Raw genomic sequence first — 15,409 nt, 5'->3', positions numbered from 1 at the left:
TAAATGTCACTGGTCCCAAAAAAGTGTCCGATGTGTCTGCCGCAATGTTGCACTCCTGATAAAAATCACAGATCACCTCCATTACTAGTAAAAAAAATAATAATAAAAATGCCATAAATCTATCCCCTATTTTGTAGACGCCATAACTTTTGCGCAAACCAAATTTTTTTTACCAAAAATAACATATCAGCTTAAACTGATGAAGAAATTCTTTTTTTTTGGATATTTATTATAGCAAAAAGTACAAAATATTGTGTTTTTTTCAAAATTGTCACTCTTTTTTTGTTTATAGCGCAAAAAATAAAAACCGCAGATGTGATCGAAATATTACCAAAAGAAAGCTCTATTTGTGGGGAAAAAAGGACATCAATTTTGTTTGGGTACAACATCGCACCACCGTGCAATTGTCAGTTAAAGCGTCGCAGTGCCGTATCGCAAAAAATGGCCTGGTCAGGAAGGGGGCAATCCTTCTGGGGCTGAAGTGGATACAGTGGTTGTAAAGGCGTTTTTTTTTTTTTTATACAGTATATTTTAATGCATTCTATGCACTAAAATAAAAGACCTTCTGTGTTCAGCAGCCCTCCTCAGCCCCACTAATACATACCTGAGCCCAATCTCTATCCAGCGATATTGCACGAGAGACTCGGCTATCCAGGACTCCCCTAGGGTTGCCACCTTTTCTTCATGCCAAATCCGAACACTTTAGCGACGCACAGCAATTTTTTTTGTAGTATACACTAAAGGATTTATAAAGACCTGACACACCTTTGGGTGCCCCAGGGAGAGTAGAAATGTGGCACGCTTAGTGCGCCAAGGCAAACAGTGGGTGTGACCAAATAGCGTTATCAGATGGCAACAGATTTGGTGTGACCTCCTCAGTTACTTAGGGTGCCACAGTCCGGTCTGAAAAATTTTTTTCCTGGTTTCAGGCAGACTGAAACCGAGAAACGTAATTCAAAATTTGGACTATGTGGGTAAATCCCAGGGAGAGGTGGCAACCCTATATGGTGCTCCAACCTCCTTGGGTTGCTCTAATATCCATGGGTTACTCAGTTTATTGGAACACTCTAACCTTCATGGGTCCCTCTAATATTCATGGGGTACTCTGCCTATGGGGCACTCTAACCTCCATGGGGTGTGTCATTGGAGTGCTCTAACATCCATAGGGTACTCTGACTATTGGATCACTGTAGCATCCATGGGGTGCTCTAAAGGTTATGGGACACTCTAAGCTCCATGGGTTGCTTTGTTTATGGAATGCTCTAATGTCTACAGGTCACTGTAGCATCCATGGAGTGCTTTAACATCTATGGGGTGCTCTAACCTCCATGGGTTGCTTTGTCTCTGGGGCGCACTAACCTCCATGGGTTGCTTTGTCTCTGGGGCGCACTAACCTCCATGGGTTGCTTTGTATATGGGGCGCTCTAACCTTCATGGGTTGCTTTGTCTCTGGGGCGCACTAACCTCCATGGGTTGCTTTGTATATGGGGCGCTCTAACCTTCATGGGTTGCTTTGTCTATGGGGTGCTCTAACCTCCATGGGTTGTTTTGTCTCTGGGGCGCACTAACCTCCATGGGTTGCTTTGTCTCTGGGGCGCACTAACCTCCATAGGGTACTCTGACTATTGGATCACTGTAGCATCCATGGGGTGCTCTAAAGGTTATGGGACACTCTAAGCTCCATGGGTTGCTTTGTTTATGGAATGCTCTAATGTCTACAGGTCACTGTAGCATTCATGGAGTGCTTTAACATCTATGGGGTGCTCTAACCTCCATGGGTTGCTTTGTCTCTGGGGCGCACTAACCTCCATGGGTTGCTTTGTCTCTGGGGCGCACTAACCTCCATGGGTTGCTTTGTATATGGGGCGCTCTAACCTTCATGGGTTGCTTTGTCTCTGGGGCGCTCTAACCTTCATGGGTTGCTTTGTCTATGGGGTGCTCTAACCTCCATGGGTTGTTTTGTCTCTGGGGCGCACTAACCTCCATGGGTTGCTTTGTCTCTGGGGCGCACTAACCTCCATGGGTTGCTTTGTATATGGGGCGCTCTAACCTTCATGGGTTGCTTTGTCTATAAGGCGCTCTAACCTCCATGGGTTGCTTTGTCTATGGGGCACTCTAACCTTCTTGGGTTGCTTTGTCTATGGGGTGCTCTAACTTCCATTTGTTGCTTTGTATATGGGGTGCTCTAACATTCATTGGTTGCTTTGTCTATGGGGTGCTCTAACCTCCATGGGTTGCTTTGTCTATGAGGCGCTCTAACCTCCATGGGTTGCTTTGTCTATGGGGTGCTCTAGCCTTCATGTATTGCTTTGTCTATGGGGTTCTCTAACCTTCATGGGTTGCTTTGTCTATGGGGTGTTCTAACCTTCATGGGTTGCTTTGTATATGGGGTTCTCTAACCTCGATGGGTTACTTTTTCTATGGGGTGCTCTAACCTTCATGGGTTGCTTTGTATATGGGGTGCTCGAACCTTCATGGGTTTTTTATGTAAAAATTACAAGCAAACAGAATGATTTTTATCAGTGCAAAAAATATTTTTGGATTATTTTTTTTTTTAACCCTAACCCTAAGCTAAGTGAAAATTCAATGTGTAAAGTGAACGTGCTGAACTCCTTTTGTAAATCAACCCTAAAGTGTGCAAATGTCAATGTGAATGTGTGCACCTCACATAGCAGCAGGGCACTCTTATCGGAAGACCACACTAGGCCAACTACGGAATAGACCATGGAGAATGGGCTCCCTTAAGGTTCCTAAATGAACGACATATAATAGGTATTAACTTTTATCGGTAATAACACCAGAGATTGTTGATCCAGAGACTACACACCGATCAGCCATAACATTATGACCACCCGCCTAATATTGAGTATGGCCCCCTTTTGCTAAAACACCCCTGACCCATTGCGGTATGGATACCAAAGTAACATCCACATGAATGGCAAGACCCAAGGTTTCACAGCAGAACATTGCCCAAAGCATCACTCTGCTGACTTGTCCTTCTTATACCACATCATGGTGACATCTCTACCATCCCCAGGTAAGTGACGCACATGCACCCAGCCATCCACATAATGTAAAAGAAAACTCAATTCATCAGACCAGGCCACCTTCTTCCATTGCTCCGTAGTCCAGTTCTGATGTTCATGTGACCATTGTAGAAGCTTTTGGCTGTGGACACGAGTCACCATGGGCTTCACAACAAACTATGATTCCCACTTTTTTCTGCTTTCACCACATCAACTTCATGGACAACATGTTCACTTGCTGCCTAATATATCCCACCAGTTTTTAGATGCTATTGTAACAAGATATTCCCTTTACCTATCAGTGGTCATAATTGTAGCGGTGCACCCGTGGGATCGCTGCGTGGTCTAGTTCCACACATCACCTTGCTTGATCAGACTATCATTTCAGACACACTTTGCCAGTCAATAAACAGTCCTTTAGCTTGTTTTGTTGTTGTTTTTATAGGGGATTAAACTTGGATGGGGAAAAGGGACATGAGATGCCCAAATAATGAATCTTGCTTGGTTGAATAAAGATGGTTGAATCTACATTGACAGTCTCTAATACTTCACACTCCACCAGCACACTACTTGAGATCACTTTGCTTTCTCTACTGTGCAATCCTAGATTCCTGTCACAGTTAGCACGTGGTTAGGCCTCACTTTGAATAAATCCCAACAGTTTACTAATAGCCATTTGGTGTAGCAACCAACAGCGATGAAAAAGGATATTTGTGCTAACTGAAACTTAGTAGACTACTGATGCCAGAAAGTCCAATGCAAATCCTGCCAACCCTCCTGGCTGCAGCAATGACTTCCACGACACCACAGTCTCTCCCTCTGGCTTCACATCCAATTGTGGCATGTCTCTCCCAGAGATTCTCACTGTGCTTCTCACTCACCGAACCCGGAATGGATCCCTCCTGAATGACTTTCCCGGCAGTGCTCCCTACTGTCTTCCTCCTGCTCCTGTTCCAAAACACCTCTCAATGACCATGTAGAGAGAGGCTCCCTCCCACGTCCCAAGCTCCAGGCCCGCGGTCATCCCCCCAAAAAAGGGGGCTTCCTCAAGGGCCTCCACAGCCTAACACTCCATCATTCAGTTCTTCCACCTGACAACTCCACCCCCAGCAGGATGACCATGGGTCTATATAAGAGGCCTGCTCCCTGCCAATCCTAGTTGGGGATTGGTCAGGGCTCCCAGATACACTCCATGCCACTCCAATCCTCTGCCCTGCCTCTTTTCCAGAACCTTCTATAAACAGAGGAGGCGCCAGAGAGATGAAGTACATGTCAGTCACCTGCTGCTACACTCAAAACCACTCCCCGGCCCCCCAGATCAAAAACAAACTGGCCTAGCTGCCTGCCTAAATTTATCTGCACTGGCTGTGACAAAAACACACTACTCTAGCAACCTACCTACTTAAGGTACAGGGTGCTACATAATGTTATGGCTGATTGGTGTATGATGGCATTCTGACATTCAGAGGTGTATTTATCCCCCCACTGGAGGAAATCGGACCATGCCTTATAGGGGTTATATTTTCCTCTGGTCTGGATCAGCTGTGGGTATAGAGTTCTGTATCTGGAGGTTTTCTATTTTTTATTTTTTTTTTCTATTGGTTGAACTGGATTAACTTTTGTCTTTTTTTAAACTGACTAACTATTTAACAAATTGTTCTATTTACTTGTCATTATTGAATATTGGTGTAATTGACTAAACCTCAAGGCTGGGTTCACACCTCCGAAGGATCCGACTCGCAGCAGGGGGTCCGGTGTGTCCCTGTTCTCAGGGATGAATCAGGGCCCAATATTTGCCTGAATTCGACCCCGAAACAGAGCCAAAGATGTACAGGGTTTCTGCTCCACCAGGCCCGAGCAGCCAAGTTTTCCAGGGACCAGGGGGGGGGGGGGGGGGGGTGATATCGGTCCTCCACGCTGTAATGTGCAGGAACACTGATATAAATATTAAGGGGACTTAAGGGGACTGCACTGTAATGATTACAGTGCCCCTTTACAGTGCAGTCCCCTTTATATTACAGTGTCCCTGCAATCATGCCCCAGTGTCCCTGCAATCCAGCTCCTCCCGCCACCTGCTTCCTTACATCAGAGTCCCCACAGACCCCCCTTACATCAGAGTCCGCACAGATCTCCCTTACATCAGAGTCCGCACAGAGCCCCTTACATCAGAGTCCGCACAGACCCCCCTTACATCAGAATCCACACAGATCTCCCTTACATCAGAGTTCGCACAGATCTCCCTTACATCAGAGTTCGCACAGATCTCCCTTACATCAGAATCCGCAGAGACCCCCCTTATATCAGAGTCCGCAGAGACCCCTTTTACATCAGAGTCCGCAGAGAGTCCCTTACATCAGAGTCCGCAGAGACCCCCCTTACATCAGAGTCTGCACAGAGTCCCTTACATCAGAGTCCACACAGACCTCCCTTACATCAGAGTCTGCAGAGACCCCCCTTACATCAATGTCTGCACAGACCCCCCTTACATCAGAATCCACACAGATCTCCCTTACATCAGAGTCCACACAGATCTCCCTTACATCAGAGTCCGCACAGATTTCCCTTACATCAGAGTCCGCACAGACCCCCCTTACATCAGAGTCCGCTAGGGTGCCCACTAGGCTGACCACATTTCCAAACTGCCATTCAGGGACACACCCCCACCCCCCACACCCACCCAAAAAAGTTATTTTTTTTGCCAATTTTTTGGGGGAAAAAAGCAAACAGTGGTAACCAGTTTAGACAGGTGGTATGGACAGCAGAACGGAGGGGGACACAGAGGAAGAATGGAGGGGGACAGCAGAACGGAGGGGGACACTGAGGAAGAATGAAGGGGAACAGCAGAACAGAGGGGGACACTAAGAAAGAACGGAGGGGGACAGCAGAACGGAGGGGGACACGGAGGAAGAATGGAGGGGGACAGCAGAACAGAGAGGGACACGGAGGAAGAACGGAGGGGGACAGCAGAACAGAGAGGGACACGGAGGAAGAACGGAGGGGGACAGCAGAACAGAGGGGGTCACTGAGGAAGAACGGAGGGAGACAGCAGAACGGAGGGGGACACTGAGGAAGAACGGAGGGGGACAACAGAACGGAGGGGGACACGGAGGAAGAACAGAGGGGGACACAGAGGAAGAACAGAGGGGGACACGGAGAAAGAACGGAGGGGGAAAGCAGAACGGAGGGGGACACGGAGGAAGAACGGAGGGGGACAGCAGAACAGAGGGGGACACAGAGGAAGAACGGAGGGGGACAGCAGAACAGAGGGGGACACAGAGGAAGAACAGAGGGGGACACAGAGGAAGAACAGAGGGGGACACGGAGGAAGAACGGAGGGGGAAAGCAGAACGGAGGGGGACACGGAGGAAGAATGGAGGGGGACAGCAGAACAGAGGGGGACACGAAGGAAGAATGGAGGGGGACAGCAGAACAGAGGGGGACACGGAGGAAGAACGGAGGGGGACAGCAGAACGGAGGGGGACACAGAGGAAGAACAGAGGGGGACACGGAGGAAGAACGGAGGGGGAAAGCAGAATGAAGGGGGACACAGAGGAAGAACGGAGGGGGACAGCAGAATGGAGGGGGACATGTAGGAAGAACGAAGGGGGACAGCAAAACGGAGGGGGACATGGAGGAAGAACGAAGGGGGACAGCAGAACGGAGGGGGACACGGAGGAAGAATGGAGGGGGACAGCAGAATGGAGGGGGACACGGAGGAAGAAGGGAGGGGGACAGCAGAACGGAGGGGGACACAGAAGAAGAACGGAGGGGGACAGCAGAACAGAGGGGGACATGGAGGAAGAATGGAGGGGGGCAGCAGAACGGAGGGGCATACGGAGGAAGAACGGAGGGGGACATGGAGGAAGAATGGAGGGGGACATGGAGGAAGAATGGAGGGGGTCAGCAGCAGAACAGAGGGGGACACGGAGGAAGAATGGAGGGGGACAAAGCAGAACAGAGGGGGACACAGAGGAAGAACGGAGGGGGACAGCAGAACGGAGGGGGACACAGAGGAAGAACGGAGGGGGACAGCAGAACAGAGGGGTACACAAAGGAAGAACGGAGGGGGACAGCAGAACAGAGGGGGACACGGTGGAAGAACGGAGGGGGACAGCAGCAGAACAGAGGGGGACACAGAGAAAGAACAGAGGGGGACAGCAAAACGGAGGGGGACAGAGAGGAAGAACAGAGGGGGAAAGCAGAACGGAGGGGGACACAGAGGAAGAACGGAAGGGGACAGCAGAATGGAGGTGGACATGGAGGAAAAATGAAGGGGGACAGCAGAACGGAGGGGGACACGGAGGAAGAACGGAGGGGGACAGCAGAATAGAGGGGGACACGGAGGAAAACTGGAGGGGGACAGCAGAACAGAGGGGGACACAGTGGAAGAACGGAGGGGGACAGCAGCAGAACGGAGGGGGACACAGAGGAAGAACGGAGGGGGACAGCAGAACAGAGGGGGACACGGAGGAAGAACGGAGGGGGACAGCAGAACAGAGGGGGACACGCTGGAAGAACGGAGGGGGACAGCAGCAAAACGGAGGGAGACACAGAGGAAGAACGGAGGGGGACAGCAGAACAGAGGGGGACACGGAGGAAGAACGGAGGGAGACAGCAGAACAGAGGGGGACAAGGAGGAATAACGGAGGGGGGCAGCAGAACGGAGGGGCATACGGAGGAAGAACGGAGGGGGACATGGAGGAAGAACGGAGGGGGACAGCAGCAGAATGGAGGGGGACACGGAGGAAGAACGGAGCGGGACAGAGCAGAACAGAGGGGGACACAGAGGAAGAACGGAGGGGGACAGCAGAACGGAGGGGGACACAGAGGAAGAACGAAGGGGGACAGCAGAACAGAGGGGTACACAGAGGAAGAACAGAGGGGGACAGCAGAACAGAGGGGGACATGGAGGAAAACTGGAGGGGGAAAGCAGAACAGAGGGGGACACGGTGGAAGAACGGAGGGGGACAGCAGCAGAACGGAGGGGGACACAGAGGAAGAATGGAGGGGGACAGCAGAACGGAGGGGGACACAGAGGAAGAACAGAGGGGGAAAGCAGAACGGAGGGGAACACAGAGGAAGAACGGAAGGGGACAGCAGAATGGAGGGGGACATGGAGGAAAAATGAAGGGGGACAGCAGAACGGAGGGGGACATGGAGGAAGAACGGAGGGGGAAAGCAGAACAGAGGGGGACACGGAGGAAAACTGGAGGGGGACAGCAGAACAGAGGGGGACACTGTGGAAGAATGGAGGGGGACAGCAGCAGAACGGAGGGGGACACAGAGGAAGAATGGAGGGGGGCAGCAGAACAGAGGGGGACACGGAGGAAGAACGGAGGGGGACAGCAGAACAGAGGGGGACACGGAGGAAGAACGGAGGGGGACAGCAGAACAGAGGTGGACACAGAAGAAGAACAGAGGGGGAAAGCAGAACGGAGGGGGACACAGATGAAGAATGGAGGGAGACAGCAGAACGGAGGGGGACACGTAGGAAGAACGAAGGGGGACAGCAGAACGGACAGGGACATGGAGGAAGAACGGAGGGGGACAGCAGAACGGAGGGGGACACGGAGGAAGAACGGAGGGGGACAGCAGAACGGAGGGGGACACAGAAGAAGAACGGAGGGGGACAGCAGAACAGAGGGGGACATGGAGGAAGAACGGAGGGGGACAGCAGAACGGAGGGGCATACGGAGGAAGAACGGAGGGGGACATGGAGGAAGAACGGAGGGGGACATGGAGGAAGAATGGAGGGGGACAGCAGCAGAATGGAGGGGGACACGGAGGAAGAACCGAGGGGGACAGCAGAACAGAGGGGGACATGGAGGAAGAACGGAGGGGGACAGCAGAATGGAGGGGAATATGGAGGAAGAACGGAGGGGGACATGGAGGAAGAATGGAGGGGGACAGCAGCAGAATGGAGGGGGACACGGAGGAAGAACGGAGGGGGACAAAGCAGAACAGAGGGGGACACAGAGGAAGAACGGAGGGGGACAGCAGAACGGAGGGGGACACAGAGGAAGAATGGAGGGGGACAGCAGAACAGAGGGGTACACAGAGGAAGAACGGAGGGGGACAGCAGAACAGAGGGGGACACGGAGGAAAACTGGAGGGGGAAAGCAGAACAGAGGGGGACACGATGGAAGAACGGAGAGGGACAGCAGCAGAACGGAGGGGGACACAGAGGAAGAACGGAGGGGGACAGCAGAACGGAGGGGGACACAGAGGAAGAACAGAGGGGGAAAGCAGAACGGAGGGGGACACAGAGGAAGAACGGAAGGGGCAGCAGAATGGAGGGGGACATGGAGGAAAAATGAAGGGGGACAGCAGAATGGAGGGGGACACGGAGGAAGAACGGAGGGGGACAGCAGAACAGAGGGGGACACGGAGGAAAACTGGAGGGGGACAGCAGAACAGAGGGGGACATGGTGGAAGAACGGAGGGGGACAGCAGCAGAATGGAGGGGGACACAGAGGAAGAACGGAGGGGGACAGCAGAACAGAGGGGGACACGGAGGAAGAACGGAGGGGGACAGCAGAACAGAGGGGGCACGGTGGAAGAACGGAGGGGGACAGCAGCAGAACGAAGGGGGACACAGAGGAAGAACGGAGGGGGACAGCAGAACAGAGGGGGACACGGAGGAAGAACGGAGGGGGACAGCAGAACAGAGGGGGACACGAAGGAAGAACGGAGGGGGACAGCAGAACGGAGGGGGACACAGAGGAAGAACGGAGGGGGACAGCAGAACGGAGGGGGACACGTAGAAAGAACGAAATGGGACAGCAGAACGGAGGGGGACATGGAGGAAAAACGGAGGGGGACAGCAGAACGGAGGGGGACACGGAGGAAGAACAGAGGGGGACAGCAGAACGGAGGGGGACACAGAGGAAGAACGGAGGGGGACAGCAGAACGGAGGGGGACACAGAAGAAGAACGGAGGGGGACAGCAGAACAGAGGGGGACATGGAGGCAGAACGGAGGGGGACAGCAGAACGGAGGGGCATACGGAGGAAGAACAGAGGGGGACATGGAGGAAGAACGGAGGGGGACAGCAGCAGAACGGAGGGGGACACGGAGGAAGAACGGAGCGGGACAGAGCAGAACAGAGGGGGACACAGAGGAAGAACGGAGGGGGACAGCAGAACGGAGGGGGACACAGAGGAAAACTGGAGGGGGAAAGCAGAACAGAGGGGGACACGGTGGAAGAACGGAGGGGGACAGCAGCAGAACGGAGGGGGACACAGAGGAAGAATGGAGGGGGACAGCAGAACAGAGGGGGACACGGAGGAAGAACGAAGGGGGACAGCAGAACAGAGGGGGACACAGTGGAAGAACGGAGGGGGACAGACGCAGAACGGAGGAGGACACAGAGGAAGAACGGAGGGGGCAGCAGAACAGAGGGGGACACGAAGGAAGAACGGAGGGGGACAGCAGAACGGAGGGGGACACGAAGGAAGAACGGAGGGAGACAGCAGAACAAAGGGGGACACGGAGGAAGAACGGAGGGGGACAGCAGAATGGAGGGGGACACGGAGGAAGAATGGAGGGGGACAGCAGAACAGAGGGGGACACGAAGGAAAACCGGAGGGGGACAGCAGAACAGAGGGGGACATGGTGGAAGAACGGAGGGGGACAGCAGCAGAATGGAGGGGGACACAGAGGAAGAACGGAGGGGAACAGCAGAACAGAGGGGGACACGGAGGAAGAACGGAGGGGGACAGCAGAACAGAGGGTGACACGAAGGAAGAACGGAGGGGGACAGCAGAACGGAGGGGGACACAGAAGAAGAACAGAGAGGGACACGGAGGAAGAACGGAGGGGGATAGCAGAACGGAGGGGGACACAGAGGAAGAATGGAGGGGGACAGCAGAACGGAGGGGGACACGTAGGAAGAACGAAGGGGGACAGCAGAACGGAGGGGGACATGGAGGAAGAACGGAGGGGGACAGCAGAACGGAGGGGGACACGGAGGAAGAACGGAGGGGGACAGCAGAACGGAGGGGGACACGGAGGAAGAACGGAGGGGGACAGCAGAACGGAGGGGGACACGGAGGAAGAACGGAGGGGGACAGCAGAACGGAGGGGGACACAGAAGAAGAACGGAGGGGGACAGCAGAACAGAGGGGGACATGGAGGAAGAACGGAGGGGGACAGCAGAATGGAGGGGCATATGGAGGAAGAACAGAGGGGGACATGGAGGAAGAACGGAGGGGGACAGCAGAACGGAGGGGCATACGGAGGAAGAACAGAGGGGGACATGGAGGAAGAACGGAGGGGGACATGGAGGAAGAACGGAGGGGGACAGCAGCAGAACGGAGGGGGACACGGAGGAAGAACGGAGCGGGACACAGCAGAACAGAGGGGGACACAGAGGAAGAACGGAGGGGGACAGCAGAACGGAGGGGGACACAGAGGAAAACTGGAGGGGGAAAGCAGAACAGAGGGGGACACGGTGGAAGAACGGAGGGGGACAGCAGCAGAACGGAGGGGGACACAGAGGAAGAATGGAGGGGGACAGCAGCAGAGGGGGACACGGAGGAAGAACGAAGGGGGACAGCAGAACAGAGGGGGACACGAAGGAAGAACGGAGGGAGACAGCAGAACAGAGGGGGACACGGAGGAAGAACGGAGGGGGACAGCAGAACGGAGGGGGACATGGAGGAAGAATGGAGGGGGACAGCAGAACAGAGGGGGACACGAAGGAAAACTGTAAGGGGACAGCAGAACGGAGGGGGACACGGAGGAGGAACGGAAGGGGACAGCAGCAGAACGGAGGGGGACACAGAGGAAGAATGAAGGGGGACAGCAGAACGGAGGGGGACACGGAGGAAGAACGGAGGGGCACAGCAAACCGGAGGGGGACACGGAGGATGAACGGAGGGGGACAGCAGAACGGAGGGGGACACAAAGGAAGAACGGAGGGGTCAGCAGAACGGAGGGGGACACAGAGGAAGAACGGATGGGGACAGCAGAACAGAGGGGGACACGGAGGAAGAACGGAGGGGGACAGCAGAACGGAGGAGGACACGGAGGAAGAACAGAGGGGGACAAAGCAGAACGGAGGGGGACAGCAGAACAGAGGGGGACACGGAGAAAGACCGGAGGGGGACAGCAGAACGGAGGGGGACACGGAGGAAGAACGGAGGGGGGCGGCAGAACGGAGGGGGACACGGAGGAAGAGCGGAGGGGGACAGCAGCAGAATGGAGGGGGACACGGAGGAAGAACGGAGGGGGACAGCAGAACAGAGGGGGCACGGAGGAAGAACGGAGGGGGACAGCAGAAGTGGGGGGGACACGGAGGAAGAACGGAGGGGGACAGCAGCAGAACAGAGGGGGACACAGAGGAAGAACAGAGAGGGACAGCAGAACAGAGGGGGACACGGAGGAAGAATGGAGGGGGACAGCAGAACAGACGGGTACAGCAGAACAGAGGGGGACAGCAGAACAGAGGGGGACACGGAGGAAGAACGGAGGGGGACACAGAGTAAGAACGTAGGGGGACAGCAGCAGAACGGAGGGGGACACAGAGGAAGAACGGAGAGGGACAGCAGAACAGAGGGGGACTGGAGGAAGAATGGAGGGGGACAGCAGAACAGACGGGGACAGCAGAACAGAGGGGGACACGGAGGATGAACGGAGGGGGACAGCAGCAGAACGAAGGGGGACACAGAGGAAGAATGGAGGGGGACAGCAGCAGAACGGAGGGGGACACAGAGGAAGAACAGAGGGGGACAGCAGAACAGAGGGGGACACGGAGGAAGAACGGAGGGGGACAGCAGAACAGAGGGGGACACGGAGGAAGAACGGAGGGGGACAGCAGCAGAACAGAGGGGGACACAGAGGAAGAACGGAGGGGGACAGCAGCAGAATGGAGGAGGACACAGAGGAAGAATGGAGGGGGACAGCAGAACAGAGGGGGACACGAAGGAAAACTGGAGGGGGACAGCAGAACAGAGGGGGACACAGAGGAAGAACGGAGGGGGACAGCAGAACGGAGGGGGACACGGAGGAAGAACGGAGGGGGACAGCAGAACAGAGGGGGACACAGAGGAAGAACGGAGGGGGACAGCAGAACGGAGGGGGACACAGAGGAAGAACGGAGGGGGACAGCAGCAGAACAGAGGGGGACACAGAGAAAGAACGGAGGGGGACAGCAGAACGGAGGGGGACACGGAGGAAGAACGGAGCGGGACAGCAGAACGGAGGGGGACACGGAGGAAGAACGGAGGGGGACAGCAAAACAGAGGGGGACAAGGAGGAAAAAACCCCCTTGCATCAGAGACCGCACAGACCCCCCTTACATCAGAGTCTGTACAGACCCCCCTACATCAGAGTCTACACAGACCCCCCTTACATCAGAGTCCGCACAGACCCCCCTTACATCAGAGTCTGCACAGACCCCCCTTACATCAGAGTCCGCACAGACCCCCTTACATCAGAGTCCATACAGACCCCCTTACATCAGAGTCCGCACAGACCCCCCTTACATTAGAGTCCGCACAGACCCCCTTAGTTCAGAGTCCGCACAGACCCCCCTTACATCAGAGTCCGCACAGACCCCCCTTACATCAGAATCCGCACAGACCCCCTTACATCAGAGTCCGTACAGACCCCCCTTACATCAGAGTCCGCACAGACCCCCTTACATCAGAGTCCGCACAGACCACCCTTACATCAGAGTCCGTACAGACCCCCCTTACATCAGAGTCCTCACAGACCCCCCTTACATCAGAGTCCGCACAGACCCCCCTTACATCAGAGTCCGCACAGACCCCCTACTTACTGTAAGGGGGAGCTCTGTGGACCCTGGTTTAAAGGGGAACGCTGATTTAAGGGGGTCTCTGCTCACCAAAGCCCCCCTCTTGCATCAGAATCCACAGAACACCCCTTAAATTCATTTTATATATACACTGGAAGGCAGAAGAGAGGGTGATCTTACTCATCCCAGGATGAGGCTCAGGAGCAGGCTGCCTGCAGATTTTAATCTCTTGTTAAAATTTTCCTTCACATCTCCCCAGGGATGTGTGGGCGGGGCAGACACAGGGGGTGTGGGCGGGGCAGACACAACAGGTGTGGGCGGGGCAGACACAAGTAGAGGGGCAGGAAGAGGAGAAGCAGTGTCCGAGCAGACAGTGGAACTGTCAGCGTTGGCTGAGCTGTGTGTGAGACACACAGCTCAGCCAATCAGCCACTCAGCCACTAACGTAGTTGCACCGGAGATGACATGGGCATGGCCGCATGGCAGTCGGTGAGCGGCGGCCGCGGCCTGTGTTAACCCTGTCCAGGCCGCGGGTACCACTTACCTCCCGCTGTGCGGCCCGATCATCAACAGGCCACGGAGCGGGCGGCCCCAGCCCACTGGGCAAATGCCCGGTCTGCCCTATGGTCAGTCCGGGCCTGCGCTCCAAAGCCGCAATGGAGAATTGTGAACTGGCTCCATAGAGAGGCGGTCACAATCTCCTGCTTTTCGAATTGGATGCGAGAAACCCGCATCCAATTCGCATAGGTGTGAACCCAGCCTGAGAGTGCAAAATCTGGTGCAGTTGTGCATGGTAGCCAAACAGCTTCAGCTTGTTTAATTAAGCTTTGACAAAAAAAATAAAAAATTAAATCTGGAAGCTGATTGGCTACTGTACTGAGCTACACCAGATTTTGCACAGTCCAGTTTTAGTAAATCAACCCCATTGTGTTTTATCCTAAAATTCCATTGGCTTCCTTGGAATTGTCTTTAACTCTCATTACTGGTAATTGCACAGCTTTAGAGATGAAGTCCCAGCTGAGAATATTATGCACAGAAGGACTTTTGATTAATCCCATAGGACTCAATCATTTATTCCTTAACTATAAAAATATCAAAGCAACTAACATAATTCCAGATTGTAGGGTGCGGATCCTTATTGGCGATAATTATTTATTACCATTAAGCCAAGAAGGTAAGTAGCTCTGTACAGCTTTATACCAACCAGGCAGGTAGAAAATGAATTAGAATTCCAGGCAGCTATAAAAGGCACATATTAAAGTAATTCTGTATTTATTAATACATTAATATTTTCTTTTTTTCACAGGGAGCGAAAGCAGTACCTGAATCTGATTTAATATTTATTTTATATGTGTACTTTGTTGGCATTTGAAACCCTGTTTTTTGTTGTTTTTTGTTTTTTTCAACATTAAAGTTATAAAAATAGAATACATCTTTGCTTAGGCACATGGCATAGCTGATAGCAGATTGACCTTTCAGAATTGTTGTAAAGGCATTCAAGTAGAACCCCCCCCCCCCCCCCCATTGCATTGCATTCAGGTTTCCTAAACACTATATCATGCACAATCGGAAAGGTTTTGTTTTTTTTGTTTTCATAAAATACTGTTTTTATCTTTTTTTCATC

Source organism: Aquarana catesbeiana, linkage group LG03 (assembly GCF_042186555.1).
Source record: "Aquarana catesbeiana isolate 2022-GZ linkage group LG03, ASM4218655v1, whole genome shotgun sequence".
Taxonomy (NCBI): domain Eukaryota; kingdom Metazoa; phylum Chordata; class Amphibia; order Anura; family Ranidae; genus Aquarana; species Aquarana catesbeiana.
Note: the sequence above shows the minus strand (reverse complement) of the source record.